We start from the raw sequence: 21,017 nt of genomic DNA on the forward strand, positions 1-21,017 counted from the left end.
TCAGTTGATGGACATTTAGATTATTTCTACTTTTTGTCTATTAATAAACCATGCTGCTGTGAAAAAGTGAAGAGAAGTTATGGTAGACATATGTTTTTATTATTCATAGGTATATACATATGAAAATACCAAGGAGGGGAATTTCTGGATTATATGGTAACTCTATTTTTAACATTTTGAGAAACAGCTGAACTATTTCCCATGGAGTCTATATCATTTTACATTCCTACCACCAATTTCTCAACATCCTGGCCAGCTAGTTTTATGATCTGTCCTTTTGACTTTAGTCATCCTAGTAGGCATTAAATAGTGAATATACTATGAATATCCTACTATATCAGTATCAGAGATGATCATGTGCTGTGTGTCATTTAATCTATTAATAGAGTATATTATATTGATAGTTTTTACGTATAAAACTGCCAATGCATTCTCTGGATGAAGCCCATTTAGCCGTATATACTTATTTTTATATATTGTTGGATTCATTTTTTCCGAGTATTTTTTGAACATTCTTTGTCTATATTCATTAAGAATATTGGTCTATAGATTGCTCTTATAATGTCCTTATACTAGATGGAAAATGGCCACCTGTCTTATTTCTATAGCAAGGAAACATTTTTTCACACTAATTCATGAACTCATTCTGTTCTATCATGATACATGCAGAAATAATGCAAATTTATATTAACATAGGAAAATTAATCATCATTATCATGAGGTGTTTCTTTTCAATGAAAGAGAAGCATGTAATTTCCATGTGCAGATGCACATTTAATGGGATCAGCTGTATGGTGATGGACAGAAACTACATTTTTGGTGGTGAACATGTTGAAAAGTATGCAGAAGTAGATAATATCATGTTGTACACATGGAACTTACATAATGTCATAAACTGACATTACCTCAATAAAAAACAAATCTAAAAAAAGCACACTTAAGAAGAAAATTACTGTCTTGCTTTATGGTGCTTTTAAAAATGATTTTCCTCCTTCAGTGTTGTTACTTCAAATCTAATAAATTTAAGATGTATATGTAGGGTAGTGTTTATATCTCATATGTGGTTGGCCCATAAATATTATTTAAAATATGCACAGTTTTACATTAGGGTATTATTTCCTGACCTCTCAACTAAAGTTTATAAATAACTGATTCTGACATTCTGTACATTGTAATATAAATGAGCATGGGGTACAATATCAACCTCTTACCATGACTGATCACTAACACTCAAGAATGTTTTATGTTGGAGTGGAAAAGACTTGACTATCATTGAATGGAAAACAGAAACATGATTATACTTAGAAAATAAAGGCAGTAAATGGTTCATTTGCTCTCTTTCCATTTGCAGAATTGTAATAAAAATGCCAACTAGATTGATATTTAGGCAAAAGTACATTGCAATGAAGTTCAGATTATAAGAGGAGCTGCATTAATATACAACATTCTTGTTTGAGCCTGCTTTTCTATTTCAATTTCAAGAGTACTTGGGTATTTTAATTTCAGTTATAGATACCCATTTAGCAACTCTCTTTTCTATAAAATAAATGTTAACACTTCTAAGTTATTCCATTTTACCATGTTTTCTTAGATTTTAATCTTAATATTAAAAAAAATCACAACATTTGAAAGAAGTTACAGTCCTGTATATCACACAGAGTACTGAATGCCTTCTAGTTCACACATTATTAGGCTGCTGTAGCAGCAGCTGCATAGGATTTAGCACAACATATGGTGTTGATTCTTTCTCTTTTTTAATGAAAATCTGATTTATAAATCTCTTGCAACAAACTGGTGGTGAAATGTTTAGCAAAGCTATAACACATATTACTTGATATTTAAAAATGCCACCTTTTTTTCTCGTGAGCAAAATGATGACAGATGTATGAAGGTATGCTAAAAGAGGAGCGGAAATAAAATGGAAAGGAAGAATGAGAAAAAATGTAGAATTACAAGACAATAACTAATACTCCCTAAAATGAGTCTCATAAAATAATGTTATTTTTATTGGTTAAATAATTATTTGAGCGTAATTTTAGAGTTTTTAAAAAAATTTTAAAGTATTAAGGTTGTAGTATGGTGTTTTGTGTGTTTTATTGAGGGAGGGTAGAGAGGTAGTACAGCAGCTAAAGAAAAACTACACTGTTTCAGGATGTGTTAGAATGCTATGTAAGACACTTCAAATAAATGTTCTTAATATGAACAATATCAATTTTTAAAATATAGAAAAACTGTATTAGCAATTAAAATAAAACGAAAAGTGTCATACAGGCTCTAGCTATACATATTCCAAGAAACAAACCTTGATGAAGATTGCCTTTCTTATTCATCAGTTCCTATTTTTCTATGCCCATGGCATTTATTCTTTCTAGAAATTAACTAGTGACTTGATATCATCTCATGTAAGAACTGATTCTGACTAAAATATTTTCCTTATATTCTTGAAGATTCCCTGTTATGGTACCTGTAATCTTTCCACTTAGATGAGGAACTACTTAAAACATCTTCCAATGAAAATATATTTATCAAGAGGAGATTTAAGAAGGGAGAAAACCATCCTTTACCTCTAAAGTGATACAATGCAGGTGTTTTAAGGAAAAATAGATTTTCCTTATACATACATATATGCAGAGAAGCTTGATTCTCAATCTAAGTTTTAATCCTCATTACAACTCAAAACTAATATTTTGTTTATTAAGATGCTGTCATAAGCTGTACTAGCAGCCCTTCTCGAAAACAACACTTACATCATCACCAGTGGTGGTATCTTATTTTTTAATGTCACTGGTAGATTACAGACTGGGAATTAGATGTGTTTTTTTATAACCATTTACTTAGTGCCAAGTATTCATATGTTCATGCAGTCTGAGCTTGAGAATGTTGGGAATGACAGTTTCTATTTTCAGGCTAATCTTTTCTCTCTGTTGACCAAGTAACCTTTCCAGTCTTCACTTCCTCTTTATTCAGAATAAGTCCCCATCCCCCATTCCTGACAAAAGAGAGCCTCGATATTCTGGAATAATCTTCCTCACCCTAATTTAGATGTGTCAAACCATGTCTGAATACTAGAGTGAGCGTGATTCAGCCACAAGCTGGTAACTCCACTAAGACTAGTGAAGTCAATATTAGACCCCTAAGAAATAAAGCACTTAGGGCTAGCAAAGAAGAGATTTTTAAAAAAGAAAAATACTAATATCTATTGCTGACTAGTGAATTTTTATTCATTTTATTTATAATAAACAACTTAGATCTTATTATGCCAATTGATCTTATTAAGCCAATTAATAACGCTGGTACAATATTTATAGGTGTTTCTAACAGAATTCATTTTATGTATAAATGGCCAGTCACTATTCTTGTTCTCATTATTACTACCGTTATGCCCATCCTCACTGGACACAAATAATTTACAGTAATCTGTGATCTCTCTAGAAAAGGAAATGGCATTAAGGGAAATGGCATTAAGGAAATGGCATTAAGGGAAATCACAGATCGGCAGAGAGGAAATTAATTAAATAGTAAATTAAATCTTGACAGCAAGCTTTCAGAGGCAGCAAAAAATCTCCATTGATGATACAAAGCAAATACACTTAACATCTTTCCTCATCTGTAGTATCTCAATAGATACTCTACAGATCTAATACAGACCTAGATAACAGATCTAATGATCTGTCACATGAAACACCTGCTCCAAAGTTTCTTTTCTCCCAACTCCTAAAAACATGAGTTCTACAACCCAAGCTAGGAGGTAGATTTTTGCCCCTTTTTTCTTCTCTCACATTGCTTAAGAGGCTTTCTACTTCAGTTGTCTGTAACTCCAGAGTAGTTTAAGTTATTCAACTTTTTCTGAATTTCATTTTAGTGCATCTCAAGAGGCTGACATTGATCAGACTCAGAGAATCTATCTTTTAATTCAAAGACTGGGTAAAAATCTGTAAATGCCTGTGCGTGAATGCATAGTTAGGGTCAATATTACTTTTTCAGTACCCATACCTTTACACTGCACCTGACGTGTTGCACTGATAAACACTATCAGGTATTCTAGTTTGCAAAAACTGTAAGGACCACTTCAAGTGCATCTCTGGGAAACTAGCTATTGGAACTGTCCTCAAATTTATCCTGCTGAGGCTAAATTTTCTTATCTATAAAATACTCTTCAGGGACTTACTTGGGGGTCCAGTGGTGAAGACTCCATGCTTCTACTTCAGGGAGCACAGGTTCAATCCCTGGTCAGGGAGAAAAGATCATGTATGCCATGCCATGCAGCCAAAAAAAATAATAATAATAAAATACTATTCATTACTTAATTAAAAAAATAATGGGGAAGCAGTAAAAGCCCTCAATTCCAGAGGGTGAGAAAGCTTGGGGATAGAGAGCTGTGAAGTTCTTTTAATTAGTCCAGCACAGAAAGACTGATTTACCTAGAAATACCATTTGCTTAGTTTTCATGAAGTGCTTACTTCTGCGTCTATGACCCTTTCTTCCAACCCCAGGCCCTCTTTGCCCCCCTTTGACAGCTGAGTCCTCTTCACTTGGTTCTGGATTCCAAGGCCAGGCCAGTCTAGATGGGATCTCTCTCACCTGAATATGAAAGTGATGATGATTCATATTGGACCTAACTCAGTATACATGAAGACACCGCTGGTAGAATCTATGCTTGGCCATAGTGTGGCACTTCCGGTAGAACAATACTCAGTAGCCATCCAGATTGCACTGGCCATTGTGCAGGATTTTTGTTCCAGAAGGTTGGAAAACTTACAGCGACAGTAGGCTGCTGGCCATCTTCTTCAGATTTACCAGTCAAAGTAACTATGTGCAAATGAACTGGGACAGAGTTGAAAAAAGATATAAAGAAAGCAGGAAGACCTGATTCAGAAATGAGCAAATAAAGCAGCACCTGAAATCAACAATATAATTGAAGCAGCAACAGAATTTATCAAACAGGACATTGTGATGTTCAGTGGATTTGTGAGAGGCTATTTGCTAGGCCTTGCCTCTTAAGGACATGAGTGTTCTGTCACAGTGGATTCAACCTGAGAGGAGAAGGGGTGGTAACATGATGATGTCTCTACAGTTCCAGACACCAGATTCTCCAGGGTGTGAAGAAAAAAGTAGTTGGGCAAAATGGAACTCACAACTTACTGTTTGTCTTCTGACAAATCCTGCAGCGCAGCCAAAAAATAAATAAAGTGAATCCACTTTAAAAAATATATATGTTTGCAATAAACTAAAAGGATTGTAATGCCCTTTTGTGGAAGGTCTTAGAAATAATAGAATTATTGAATATATTAAATAGATTCTACTGATATAAAATAATAATAATGGGGGGGAAATCACTGCTGTTCTAGTCTCTGTGACATAATTAATGCAGCTTGTATCTCCCAAATCTTACCATTCTGTTTCTCTTGCAGGACCAGAATACGGTGCTGCCCTTTGCATTCTCTGCTTCCCAGCACAGAAAACACTGGCAAAGAACAGGCAAGGAAGCTGGACATTTAAGCCACTCTAAACTACAGATTATTCTTGGAGGAGAATCTTTTAAGGAACTGAGTTTTTGGTTTTACATGTATAGTAATGAATATATACAACTGAATTTTACAGTTATTTTTAAACAGTTGTATAAATGTTTTCTTAACTGAGAGATGACTGATTTTACTTTTCCTGTTTTCACTTGTATTCATTATGACGTTTTTAAAATTATAAGCCTTGAATCAATATACTTATGTGAGTGTTGATAAAAGTAATCATTTCTAAGCTTGTTTGTCTCATGCCATAATATATACACATATTTCAAGATATTGAATTTATAGAAAATATATAGAAAAATCTATGAAAGTGAATATTTAGAGAAAAAATCACTACTGATCACACCTCATCAAATTATAAGATATGACAATTTCCCCTAACTATTGTCAATACAAATGCTATTAATGCATTTGTATATGCAATGAAACTTTTGAAAATTCATGTAGGAAAATTATATCAGACAGCTCACAGATTAGATTGTACAAATATTGAGTACATTAATGATTATTCATTAAAAACAATCCTAGGTAAAAACAGTAATAAGATGTCGGTATTAAGCCAATCCTTTGAAGTAAAAAGTAATGGCATATAGGGTGTTAATAGATATTAGAGACATAAATTAAAGTGATTGGGCTAACTAAGGCTATAATGCCACACTAGCAATTCAGATTATTATGAGTGTTTTGTAGTGTCAGCCTGGGAATGCTCAAGGAAGTATATTCCAAACTTCCTTAATGATAAATGTCACCAGACAAGATAGCTAAACGTAATGATTATCAGACCTCTGTCCCAAGAGATTCTCATTCAGTAGATTGTATTGTGACATTGTTATCTATAGTGTACCTGTAGTCCTCCTGGGGACTCTTCAGGCAAGCTTGAAAATCACCAAGGCTAAGAGGTCTGTGACCTTGGCACACTCTGAGTCTTTTAATCTTCCTCATTTGTACTTAAAGTTTGTGAAATAGGTTATAATTGTCAGATTATATAAACTATTGTTTTATTTTACAGCATTTGCTCACCTGGTCTTATTTGTGACTAACAACTCTGTGAACTACTTGATATATAGTTCATATATTCTTTACTTGGATTTAAGGATGCACATGCGTTCTCAAACTTAATGTGCATGAGGATCACTTGGACAAATCATTAAAATGCAAATGCATGCTCTGCCACCTAGATTTTGATTCATTTTGTCTCTGATGGGACCTAGGAATTCACATTTGAAATAAGCACTCCTGCTGATTCTGATGAAAGTGCTGTACAGATTATATATTCAGAAATCCCACTGTAGAGGACTGATGAATTAAAATCACAGTAACTGTTGGAAATCCACCTAAATCTAAACACACCCTGTGGAAATACCTCTGTGTTTGGAGCTTCCTACCAGCTGCCAACGTATTACCTGAATTTTACTATAAATGGTGCACTTGAATGTCATAAGACATTATCTTTATTCATTGGAATTATTTTGAGATTCATTCTATTTAAAAGACACTACAAGGAGGGCTTCCCTGGGCTTCCCTGGTGGCGCAGTGGTTGAGAGTCCGCTTGCCAATGCAGGGAACACGAGCTCGTGCCCCGGTCCGGGAAGATCCCACATGCCGCGGGACGGCTAGGCCCGTGAGCCATGGCCGCTGAGCCTGCGCGTCCGGAGCCTGTGACCCGCAACGGGAGAGGCCACAACAGTGAGAGGCTTGCCTACCACAAAAAAAAAAAAAAAAAGACACTACAAGGACAGAACTTCTAGGTGATTTAATTAAGACAAAACTCCTATTATTTGCTATTTAGGTAAACTATTTTATTTTTAATGTCCAAGCAAAATAATTGTTTGCAATTATACTCTTTACCAATGTATCAAAAACTCCACAAAGAAACTGGTATTATATTTTCCTACAGGAAATCTTGCAATTTTGCAGTTCACATTTTTAGTTAGGTAAAACACAACTTTCATTACTATGCACAGTGAGACTTTAAATGTTTCTGATCCTTTCTGCAATAAAATGTTATGTACATGCTTTAAGACAGTTGAATTACTATGCTTCTCACTAATGATGGAGTAAAATTTTACGTGAATGTGTTATAATATTTCTGAATCTCATTAAATATTACATTCATAGAATTTTATTTTAGAACAATAGCTATCATCTCTTAATTGTTATGATCCTGAAACACACCAAATGCATTTCACTTGGTCAAATTTGCATTGTAACTTATTTTAAATGTTTAATCTTAGACATCTGAGTTATTAGAAGGGTTGATTCAAAAATCGAATGTGTCTGGCTTGCAGAAGAATGAAACTGTCAATCCTATAATGATTAAAATAATGGATTAACAAATGTGCTAACCATATAAACAGTGGCTTTTTATATTGGTGTATCAGTGTTTTAAATTAGGTAAAATTTGTCAATGTGATCAGCTTTGTCTTTTTTACTTTCAGATGATATAGTCCAATTTAATGAGGAATAATAACACTGGCTTTCTCACAGAGTTATTACCACAATGCAATCAGCAAAGTATGTTAACAATTTGGATAAACAGTCCTTGTGTGTGTGTGTGTGTGTGTGTGTGTATGAAAGTGCACATATGCCTGTGTGCACACAGAGTACATGTTTAATTATAATATTGATATTTTAAAATACAGTTATATTTATCTGTGTGAACACATTTTATTTCTATTTTGAACAGAGTGTTATTAATTCAACCATGCTATTGACCATCTATTTCTGATTTCCTAAATAATTATTTTAAACAGAAGTCATGTTCCTTTATCCAGGTTGGTTTTCCTCATCGAAATTGTGTGTAGAAGAATAATATCTTGATGAGAAAAAGAAGAAAGACTGCAGAGTCTAACCCTAATTTTAGAGGGATAGCTTTTTATCTTCATCCCTGACATCAAAAGAGGAGGTATCATAACATTTTAAAGCTTGAGCTTTTTATTTGACTGAGATTAGAAAATAAGGAACTCTGGATTTTGTACTTGTTTACCTGAAAACATCAAATTTAATACAACTCAAAAGATATATTATATTCTAGTTTACTTTTCATATGTCATTGTTATAGTCAAATGTTCTCTTTTTTCCAAGAAGATAAAGTTTTCCTTTGTGAATATATTTTTTTAACTTTTCATTTTATATTGGAGTATAGTTGTTTTGTTTTGTTTTGTTTTGTTGCCACACTGTGCAGCTTGTGGGATTTTAGTTCCCTGACAAGGGATCGAACCCAGGCCCTAGTCAGTGAAAGTGCAGAGCCCTAACCACTGGACCATGAGGGAATTCCCTGGAGTGTAGTTGATTAACAATGTTGTGTTAGTTTCAGGTGTACAGCAAAGTGGTTCAGTTATACATATACATGTATCTATTCTTTTTCAAATTCTTTTCCCTTTTAGGTTGTTACGTAATATTGAGCAGATTTTCCTGTGCTATACAGTAGGTCCTTGTTGGTTATCCATTTTAAATACAGCAGTGTGTACATGTCAATCCCACACTCCCTAACCATTCCTTCCCCCCACCCTTCCCCCCTGGTAACCATAAGTTTTCTCTCTAACTCTGTGAGTCTGTTTCTATTTTGTAAATAAGTTCATTTGTCTCGTTTGTTTTTAGATTTCACATATAAGGTATATAATACAATATTTCTCTTTCTCTGTCTGACTTACTTCACTCAGTATGACAATCTCTAGGTCCATCCATGTTGTTGCAAATGGCATGATTTCATTCTTTTTAATGGCTGAGTAATATTCCATTGTATATACGTACAACATCTTCTTTATCCATTCCTCTGTCGATGGACATTTAGGTTGTTTCCATGTCTTGGCTATTGCAAACAGTGCTGCAATGAACATTAGGGTGCATATATCCTTTCAGACCATGTTCTTCTCTGGATATATGCCCAGGAGTGAGATTGCAGGATCATATGGTAGCTCTATTTTTAGTTTTTTAAGGAAACTTCATACTGTTTTCCATAGTGGCTGTACCAATTCACATTCCCACCAAAAGTGTAGGAGGGTTCCCTTCTCTCCACACCCTCTCCAGCATTTATTGTTTGTGGATTGTAAAATTTGTATGGAGACACAAAAGACCCTGAATAGCCAAAGCAATCTAGAGAAAGAAAAACGGTGCTGGAATAATCAGGCTCCCTGACTTCAGATTATACTACAAATCTATAGTCATCAAAACAGTATGGTACTGGCACAAAAATAGACATATAGGACAATGGAATAGGATAGAAAGCCCAGAAATAAACCCACACACCTATGGTCAATTAATCTACGACAAAGGAGGCAAGACTATACAATGGGGGAAAGACAGTGTCTTCAATAAATGGTGCTAAGAAAACTGGACAGCTACATGTAAAAAAATGAAATTAGAACATTCTTTAATGTCATACACAAAAATAAGGTCAAAATAGATTAAAGACCTAAATGTGAGACCATAAACTATAAAACTCTTAAAGGAAAACATAGGCAGAACACTCTCTGACATAAATTGCAGCAATATCTTTTTCGATCCGTCTCCCAGAGTAATGGAAATAAAAACAAAAATAAAGAAATGGGACCTAATTAAATTCAAAAGTTTTTGCACAGCAAAGGAAACCATAAACAAAATGAAAAGACAACCCACAGAATGGGAGAAAATATTTGCAAATGATGTGACCAACAAGGGATTAGTCTGCAAAATTTACAAAGAGCTCATGTGGTTTAATATCATCAAAACAAACAACCCAAACAAGAAATGTGCAGAAGACCTAAATAGATATTTCTCCAAAGAAGATATACAGATGGCCAAGAGGCACATGAAAAGATATTCAACATTGCTAATTAGTAGAGAAATGCAGATCAAAACTATCGATACAATGAGATATTACCTCACACCAGTCAAAATAGCTATCATCAAAAAATCCACAAACAATAAATACTGGTAAATATTATTTTTATTTTGTATTATAAGTAATTGTTTTTAATAGCTAAGAATTAATACATTTATAACAATGTCTTAAAAACAGAGAAAATCACAATTTGTGAGAATTCAAAGCCAAAATAGATCTATTTATTTCTAAAACATAAAATTGAAAAATGATTATTATTACACATATTCAAGTGCGGCATGAGCAGTGTTTAAAAAGATTTATAGACTTGTATTTCATCTAATATAGGAAATCATTCTAGATACTTATTTGTCCAGGGGATTAGTTAAACAAATGTCCCTAACCTATTTAAATTTGTCATCTCAATTGAAGACAGGTCTCAAGAAGTGAATTGCTGGACTCTGAAACACATGGACACACTTTGTGACCATCCTATTATTAGAAGCTAAAAGGTAATTACAAATCACAGAGGTGGCAGTGGCTCGAAGGGGTCAGGTTAGAAAGACGAGGAGAAAAATTATGGTCTAATTTTTTTAAAAAAGGATGTGTGCTTAAACCCAATTGAGTTATTTAATGAGTAGATTTAGAGAAAGGATGGTACCCTGTCACACCAATTTAGCATACTGAATAGCTCAAGGGGAAAACGTTGCTAGGAAGCTTTAATTAATTTCCTTCATCTAATCCTCTGTTAACACTAAACAAGCCACTGTCACATGCATCATATGAATTCCAAGGACAAAGTAAAAGCCATTTAAAAGTAGTCATATCCCAATAAGGTTATTAAGAGACCATTTCTAAGTTCCTCATTGAAGTTAATGCATTTAACACTAATACTGTTCAAAATCCATATTACAGTCCAGCAATTTCATAAAATATTGATTGCTTTGGTGTGTCCTTATATACTAATGTATTATATTTTTAAGTAACTTAGTGAGGCAAAAGTCCAGGTTATTTAGTTTCAGCTTGTTGTGAGAGATTGCAACTCCTGTAACAGCTTTAAATTGCAATAGCTCAAGCCTTTGGGTATATCAGTTTCTGTCTCTAAAATTGAGTGCCAGCATCACAGCCTCTGTATTTTGCCTAGAGCTTTTCTCTCTCAGGGTTATACAAAACAATAGGAGATTAATGGGGTAACATAGTAAAAAGTTTTATGAATGATAAATATTATCCCTATTTTTCTGTAGGAGAAATGGAGTCATATGTAGGTTAAGTAACCATTAAAAGTGTTATAGAAAAGGATCCATTTATGCTGCATTTAACTGCATTCCAAGCACTTATTCTTTGCTAATCTCCTTAACTGTCACTTTGAGTGCCAAAGTTGAGGTACGTATCCTGTATAAACATATGCAAATTTTGAATCATTTAAGCTGCTTTTTCAAACATTGATCAATATATCAAGTTTGATGATCAAAAACCAGAATTTTCCTTACTCTTTGCCAAAAAGCCCCTTTTAGTGAGATTTTCTTCAATGTAATGAGGCGGGGCTGGGGGGAGGCATAGGTTTGCATATAAATGTATTTCCCATCAGTAAACTTACTTCCCCAAACATCTAGTACTATCTAGTACTGAAAAGCTGGTGTAGAAAGAATGTCAAAGTCCATGCTGGAGAATAAAATCCTTCCCCACTGAAAACTGTAGAGCAGGTCTGAAGGGAATGACATCTCTCACTATCTTAAGGAAATTCTTTTTCTTTTATTTTTTCCTGTCAAAATGCAGCTTAATTCAGTATGAAGACTATGTATAGTGGCTTGTTGCTTAAGGTCCTACAATGTTTTTTGCATAACGGTAATAAAGTGTTTTATGATACATTTTTCCATTAAGACTTTGGAAGAATATATTGTTGGCATAATGGGTAGAATGAGAGAGTATCTTACAGTGTATGGCAAGACGAGGTGGGAAAGTTAAAGTAAAAGAAATAAAAATATCATTGTATATTATTTTACATGAAATAAAATTTAATTAATAACAATAATTTGTAAAATGATGAGCATAGCCAAACATAAACGTGAGTGAAATGAAACTAATATCAGAGACTAAAGAGAACTCTTCATAGATTCACTCTTCTGTAGAAATTGAAGACAGATAAAGGGAAAAGGGCATGGAGAGAATCAAGTTTTTAATTTTCATACAAAACATTAAAAATCCATTGATATCAGATAAGTTCTTTGTATTTAGACCTCCAATGTGTGTGGTGGGAGCTATTTCAATGTCCCTAAATTCTTTCTCAATGAATTTCAGATTTCCTCTACATATATTGAAGAGAAATGTCATGAATTTTTTAAAGAAATTAGTTCAAATGGAAAATAAGAAGAAATGGAGAAGAAAGAGAAGACAGAGGAGGTGAAGGATGAAGAGAAGAAGAACAAGGGAAAGCACATCATTAACATCTATGAAAACATATGGTCAAGAGAAAAATACACTCCCCCTACAAAGAACTGGGGATATCAGTGTTTGGCCCTCTTTCTGCCAGTTTACTTTGTAATTGTTTTGTCCAATTTACCTTAGGCTAGCCATGTATTTCCTCCTTACTTTAAATACGCATGGAAATTGCACATTTTCTAGGATTGGGCTGAAACAAGTTGTGTCTTGAACACGTGGCAAATTTCCTACTCTCTTCTAAGCAAAGTCAAAATATGCCAAGAAAATATACCACATGGAGGTATAACACAACACAGGGTAAGGTGCATTTGGAAGCAAGCAAAGACTTTCCTAACAGATGAAGAACTTTCTAGAGCCCAGGCCTCCTGAAAAAGAAAGTTCAACATGAATATAAAGAGAGGAAGAGGCTGCTATGGAATGAGCTTAAAAGAGTAGGAAGGGATCATATCAAGAAAAAAAAAACCCTGAAATTATTCTTAGTTTGCAGTTTTATTAAGTAGAAAAGAGAAACTGTGGAAATACCTTACATGTGATAACAGTAGGATGAGTTCGTGTTTCTGTAAACTGTTTCCTTTGCAGTCTGAATACTGGATTGGAAAGCAAGAAAAAAAAAAAAAGGAATTCAGATCAACAAGTTAAGAGTCATTTCAGCAGTTAACAGAAAGATAGTGGCAGCTGGAAAGAGGTGACAGTAGAAATGGAGAAAATAAATAATGTAGGAGGGAGAATAAAGAATTTTTGGTGCTTTGTGACAGGTGGGCAAAGGTGTCTTGCATGATAACTGTATTAATGGAATGTCAATCCATTTACTAAGAAAGAGATTCAGGAATAGGAGAGATTTTGATGGAATAATATCACAAGTTAAGTTTGGGACAAGTAAAATTTGAGTGGAGCTGTCCAATTGTCTGCAAGATATTACCAAGTAGAAAAAATAAGATTTCTGGGCTATAAAGAAAGTATGTGAGTACAATGGGCTTATAGACAAGCAGAGGTACTGGATAAATTGGGTTTAAAAGCTTGACCATTTACAAACAATTTTCCTAATCAAAGGATTATACCTCAGTTTCTTCACCTGCAAAAGTGGGATTGCAGTGGCACCTCTTGACATTGATCTTAGAGGATTATTGTGGAAATTCAATGAGATATTATATGCAAGACACTTGTCATACGTCTAGAGTTTTATACATATTCACGAATGTTAGCTATTATTGCCGTCACTATCATCACCATTTAAACATCTGGGAATGTGTGACTTTCTTAAGAAGAAGAGATGTCTCGAGATTAAATGAGCAACCTCAGCATTGGAATGCAGTTAGGGGAGGAGAATCCAGAACACAAAACTGAGTAATATGGGCAGCATTGGAAGTACATGTATAACTATGAAAATGTTATGCAATAGATATGAAAAATTTTCAGAGTCCAAAGAAAATGAGGGTTGAAAAATGTCCACTTTATTTAACAATAAGGACATATTGAATACACTTGCAAAGCAAATTAAAAAAATATATAAATGTATCATTGGCATGGCTTAGGCATGAAATTTTTGGAGAGTAGCTATGCATAAGTAGCCACCAGTAGTAGATAGCTAATATTAGCAAAATTTTTTGTGCATAGCAGATGGCACAGTTTTGGGAATTGAAGAGAACAAAAGGAGAAGAAAAAGAGAGAAGCTGACAAATTTATCAATTAATTAATTGGAGAAATAATCTTGCCATTTTTTGGAAGAGAGCAAGCTTAGGGTTATAAGAGAGGCATATGGTCACATAATCTTTTAGATATGCAAATATTGGCAATGGCTTTCTTCAGTGGAGTAGAGATGAGTAATATGATCTCTATGAACTGGTAGGACTAAGAAAAATTTCTGTTTAAAGTTGGAACAACTTATTTGGTCAATGATCCATACTGTTCCATACATGGAAATGTTGTAAAATATCAGTCAGATATCAATCATATAGATCCAACATCATTCCTTAAAGAGAGACATTTTACAATGACTCAATCTTGGAATATTTATTCCTCCATATTTCAGAAATTCCTCCATATTTCTCCTTCAAAAAGAATCCTCCTCATCAGCAGTTGTTCATGTTTGTCTCATCAAATTAACCAAAATCCTGCTTATTAGCAAACCTCACATGAATTATCATACTATTTCTCTCCTTTTCTTCATTAACAAACATCTTGAGAAAACTTCCTACTTTAAATTTCTTCTACTCTTTCTTTTTCACCTTTGTTAATTTTTCTCCATTTGCCTCTTAAATGTGAATACTCCAGTAGATTTTTTTTTCTAGCTTATAGTCTCTCCTCATTCTACATATTCTCATGCAGCAATTTGATCTTCAGCCATGTTTTCAGTCTGGATGATATGCAGACACGTTCAGCTCAGACTCAAATCCAACTGCTAACATTTTTAGTTCCAAACCAGGAGGTAGGAGGCTGACAGTGAAAATAAGTGGAAAGTCAGACAAGTAAACTGCCCCTGAAACCAAGGCTTCCCTGAAGGCCTATGATGGTAGATTTATCCCAGATCCCAAGGTTGAATAGCCTTAGAGGGAATAGGAGACAATATTTTGTACTGACACAAGATGGTCAGCTGGAATCGATATTTTGGATGAAACTGGGACTTTGAAAGTGTTATACCTTTATGGAAAAATCAGCAGGAAATAAAAAGTACATGTGTTTACATGACAGAAATCTTCCAAAATGGCCTGAATGCTAGATAGAGAATGCAAGGCAAGCTCTCGTGAAAAATCATATACGGTAATTCTGCTCTTTTGTAGGATTTGGGTTTTAAATTTACGTTACTCATAGAGTCAAGGAAATACAAACTCAAAAAGTTAAAGATATGACTAATTGGTATCACTCCAGAAACTTAATAGAAACAAAAGAAAATATTTTCCAGATTAGCCATTCTGATTGGTATAAAGTGTTATTTTGCCTTTTCCACAACATCTAGGGTAGTTAAGCACCTTTTCAGATATGTATTGGTTATTTGGATATCTTTGTAAAAGCCCTGTTCAAGTGTTTTGTTCATTTTTTCTATGATTTATTCATAGAAATTTATTTGAATAAATTCAAATTTATTCAATTTCTTAGTAACTATTTATGTGTATCTTACAAATATATGAATTGCAAATATAGTTTCCCATGCTGAAGCTTGCCTTTTTAGACTCTTAAAGGTGTCTCTTGATAAGTAGAACATCTTTATTTTATGTAGGTAAACTTGTATTTTTTTTTCCTCTATGCTTAGTGGTTTCTGAATTTAAGAAATCTTTCACACTCAACAGAATAGGTAAAATGAAAAGAAAAACAGTATCAAGTGTTGGCAATTTTATGGAACAACTGAACATCTAGTGTTCATTGACCCAACTATTTTGGAAAACTGTCAGTATTGTACTAAAACTGAACAATATTATTCCATATTACCCAACAATTCCACTGTTAGATAAGTAACCTATTTATAGAAATTGCTATACATATTTACCTAAAACTTTGAACAAAACTATTGGTATCAACACTACATATAATGTAGCCAAAAAATGGAAACAACCCTAATGTCCATCAGTAATAGAATGAATACACAGATTTTGCTACAGTCACACAATGGAATGATAAGGAATAAACTGGGTACACACACATAGTAGTTCAATAAATTATTATTATTTTGTCTTGAGTATGCTAAGACTCTTTCTTTATTCAAAAGGTCTAATAATTTCACTTTGGATATATCTTGGCATTGATTATGATTACATTTACTAGGCAGCTTTAGATATTTCTTTATTTCAATAAATAGTTACAGGAGTACACAGGTTTGAGAATATTTTTGTTGTTGTTGTTGATTTATTTTTTAACCACTATGGGAAATACTTAAGTATTTTTATACATACAGAGAAAAGAGCAACTGATAAGAGAACTAAAAATGTAGAAGAGAGAAAGTCCTAAATATAGGGCAATATTTCAGTACTGAAACAGATGGAAGAAGATAGAATCCAATGCAGAGACAGTTGATATAACCTTGCAAAAGAAATGAGCACCCAGCCTTTGGAACTGAGGAAAAGGAAGCATGTAGTTGAGTTTCTGAATAAAAAATACTATGTGGTTGACAAAGAAAATACCTATCTTATGTCTTCTGACCCTAATAATTCTAGTGAAGTACAAGGCAAGGTCAAGAGCTGAGAAAGAGGATAGAAGTGACATAGAGGTTACTCTATATTAATGACATCTTTCAATAGCTAATTCATGGGAAGCTTTAAGGTATGAGCAATTTGAACAGAAGCCTAGTTCAAATGATTGGTGAGGGTTTAATAGAGAGCTGTGATCAAAAAACAAGTATCGAATCAGAATGAATGGGTTTGAAACCCACTTCTACCACTTCCGTATTTTGTGACTTTGAGTGTCAGCTTATTCATCTGTAAAATGAGAGTAAAAAAAATGATATTCCTATAGGATTACTATGAAGATACAAAGAAATAATAAGAGGTAAAATGATAGACACACTATCTTAATTAGTTACTTGCATTTTTTTTTTTTTTTTTTTTTTTTGGTTAGTCAGTGGATCTATAGTGACAGGATAAGAAAGTAGAGAGATTAATAGAGTAAGAAAATGGCAATGGGTCAAGCCTCATGATATATTCACTTTTATTTTTTTAGATCAAAAGTCAGTGAAGTAAGGAGTGAAGGAGATAAAAGGGTAAATGGTCTTAGTAAAACAAAAAAGAAGTAGATTAGCAGTCATCATTTAAGATATGGCAAAATTATGCTTGATGGCAATGTAAAAAAAAATTGCTAGAAAATGGAAAATTGTTTGTAAAGATTCTTAGTGGATTCAGGATGCCTTCACCTACATACCTACTCACTTTTTAACCAACCTTTATGTGTGCTTTGCACCTAACACTCAAATGACTTCGCTTTGCTAAGATCTGATATCTAATTTTATTTGATCTAGCAACAACATTCAATAGAGTTGAACTCTTTTTCCTTTTTAAAATACTCATATTTCTTGACTGGCCTCCAAGTTTGTACATTTTTTTCACAGTCCTCCTACATCCTTGTCTGCTCCATCACTATCTTCTATGAAAATACGGCCACCTTTCCAATGATCCCAAATACTGAATTTGGGGGTCTTCAGTGTATAGGTGGTATAGTTTACTTAGTTCTTGGAAAAAAGTGTGAATTGAGAACAGGAGAGCCCAAATCTATATCCAGAGCAAATTTAATATTCAGAATTGCTTAGAATGGAAGATTCTATCTTTCTCTACTATAATGCTGGCTGCTTGAATCAGTAAGAATAGCCATCCATCTCCAAGACTTCCTGTTTCCCATGGTAGGGAGAATAATCATGATTTACTCTTTCTGTAGTCTCCAACCCAGCCTTACTAAAGTGTTCTAAATAATCCAGATTTATTTTCCCTAGAACTCCTTAGCCCTAAGCTTCTTGCATTATTCTTTTCAGGCCATTGACCTCATGGCAGAGTTCTCTACCACAGCACAGAATTTAGAGTATTTCCACACATCAGACATACATATTGGATATCTAAGTGTATTGCTTGTATCTTTGCCTATTAGGAGTATTTCCCATCACCAAAACCCTGGTCATCCCAGGGAGAGAGGGGGCACAGCAATGAGATAGTAGTTAATTTTCCATAGTGGCGCTAGACCATGCCAAACTTTCAACCAGGCCTTTGTCTTTTCCACCTCTATCTATACAACTTCTGGTTGTAGAGAATCCCTTAAAACTCTGCCTAGCATCCTTACCTACCTCAGATATATTTATTACCATCAGATCTGCTGGATTGTATACCTAAGTGGTAGGCTGCAATATCATGTAGCACCCTCTCTATGCTTCACTCAAATCAAGTTATCTTCTAAAATACCACATAAAAACACCAGAACAGTAACCACAGGCCCTCTAAAATTCAAGTGGTCCACTAAAAACCACACCTCATTTTTTATAGGCTGGAAGTTCAAAGTATAACAAGTATCATAAATTAGGAGAATTTCCTCTAATGTCACAGAGCACTAGACTCACAAAAACGTCACAAATAACTGCAGATGGATGAATCTTTGAAATTTTATCTCTCACCCTCTGGTTTGCCTGTGTCTTAGTAGATAAGACTACATGCTACTTACTGCTTCCCTGGTCTAATGAGTATATCGCTAATATAGTGAATCAGCATGTTGTTTTCTGGAACATCAAAATGGTCTAGGTCCTAGTGAACTACAGAGCAAGAGACTTAACAGGGTCTGGTGAAAGTTAAAGGTTTGAAAACTGAGTGGAAGAAGTAGGAAAATTCTTATCAACAGTCTTATGCCTCAAGAGATGAAATTCTCATCACTCCATCAGACAAATGAGTGAGAATAAAAATGTTGTCCAAAGGTGACTGAAATCTAGAATGAATGGTAAAGGAAGTATAAGATAAATATCAACTTTGATTCTAGGATCACCTGTAACATCAAGGAATATACTGAAGGATATTGACATTGACCTCTACTCTGAGGGATTGTAGTTGCTCCTTCTTTCTTGAGATAGAATTCAGGGCTTCTTTTACTAATAACAGATTTGTATATCATAAGAGTGTATGCTATTTAATTGGCATGAAGGGTAAACTGTTACAGACCGAGTGAATACACCACTCATATTTACTTGGGTCTCATTCATTTCCCTCACTTCCAGAGTGAAGGCAATGATTTAAAAATCCTGGCTCCAGTGACTGCCTCTCATCTCTGAACACTGTAAGTTGTCCCAGGGTGCCAAAGGACCAGGGATGGATATTAGACATGACCACCTGTGTGCCCTCCAAGGCATGAGCTACAGCAGCTCCAGCATCCAGTCCACCTGAGCTGGACTCATGTCCAACTGAAAATTCCTGCCTTCCTAGTGGCCCAGTTTAGGTGAATTAATGCCTCACAAAGATTTTTGATTACAAGAGACAGGAGGTGGAAAGCAACTAACAGAAATGTCTTTCCTTTCTTCCTTCAAGGAACTGCTCTATGTGGTGCTGTGTAATCTCATGGAGATGTTCCATAACTGAGCAATCGTACTTGTTTTTTTGAAACTATGTTCAGTTTGATAAAACATGACATTTTATTTCCTATGCCTCTTTTTCTACACTTTTGCTTTCAGTTGATTACCACTCCTCCAACAACAATTGAATATGTAAGATTTTCCTCATGTTCTGATTTCTAGGAAACCAAGGCTAAGACATGATGCTTATCAGACAGGTAGGTAAGATAAAATTGAGGGCAAAGTAGAAACTATTTAAGCATTTTATAATCCTATGATTATCTGAGGCACAGAATTTGTGCAAGTTACACTTGCATTCCAAGCCCCACAATATTATTGAGACTATAGGCCATACCTAAAACAGCAGAACTATGAGTCTTTACTACAGGAAAGACTTTTACAATTATGTTTTCCAAAAACAGTTTTTCTAGTGTGAACAGATGCAACAAATTAATTTTTCTTCTTGTAAATCTATAAAAATATTGCAAATAACCTGTCAGTTATGACCTTTAGAATGATATTGACCTTTTAATCTCATAATGGTGAAAAAGTGATAAAGTATAGCTGCACATAAATTATATTTCAACCCTACCCACCCGTGAGAATTGATAAAACAATAAGCAGAAAAATACAGAGTTGTTCAGTACAATCACATACCAGGAGTAATGGACACTGAGAGTGTTTAATGGACAATTAATTATTTTTCACATCCAGAAAAGAAACATGTGTGTGAGAATCTTGCTGCTCTCGTCTGTATATAAACTAGGTTTTTACACAATGTTCGGCAACATGCAGACCTAAGTTCAAGAGGCCTGTACTACTGTTAGAATGAATGTGAAGAAGACAGTGTTATAATGAAAAATATATGAAACAGTGAAAAGTTCATGCCTACTTAAAGGCAACCTTATATTACATTGAAGTTTATGTACCAGTACTAATGAAAAGGGGCAATAAAAGAGGTTCTTTTATGCTAAATTAAAGAATAGATGTATATCAGAGACTCTTTCTTGTTAAAGCTTTAGCAGAGGATCACCAAAACGATCTCTCTTTCAAGAGAATACCTGCATTACACATAGTCAGCAACTGGATACCTGTATATCTATGCTAAAACTCCAGACATGTTTCCCTCAAGTTCTCTGACAAGGATAGAGGCTCCAAAGCCACCTGTTTGAGCTACTAAACCTCCTTTATGTCGCACCAGGTTCAAGGCTCTTGATCAAGTAGCCAGTTACTTCTGGAAGGTAAAGGAATT

General features: G+C 34.3%; 1 pseudogene; it reads left to right on the plus strand.

The window, feature by feature from the left end:
- Positions 1 to 4,565: 4,565 nt before the first annotated feature.
- Positions 4,566 to 5,001, plus strand: LOC137202805 (FUN14 domain-containing protein 1 pseudogene; annotated as a pseudogene).
- The last annotated feature ends 16,016 nt before the right edge of the window (positions 5,002 to 21,017 follow it).

The sequence above is a fragment of the Pseudorca crassidens genome, chromosome 11 (genome assembly GCF_039906515.1).
Source record: "Pseudorca crassidens isolate mPseCra1 chromosome 11, mPseCra1.hap1, whole genome shotgun sequence".
NCBI classification, from domain to species: Eukaryota; Metazoa; Chordata; class Mammalia; order Artiodactyla; family Delphinidae; genus Pseudorca; species Pseudorca crassidens.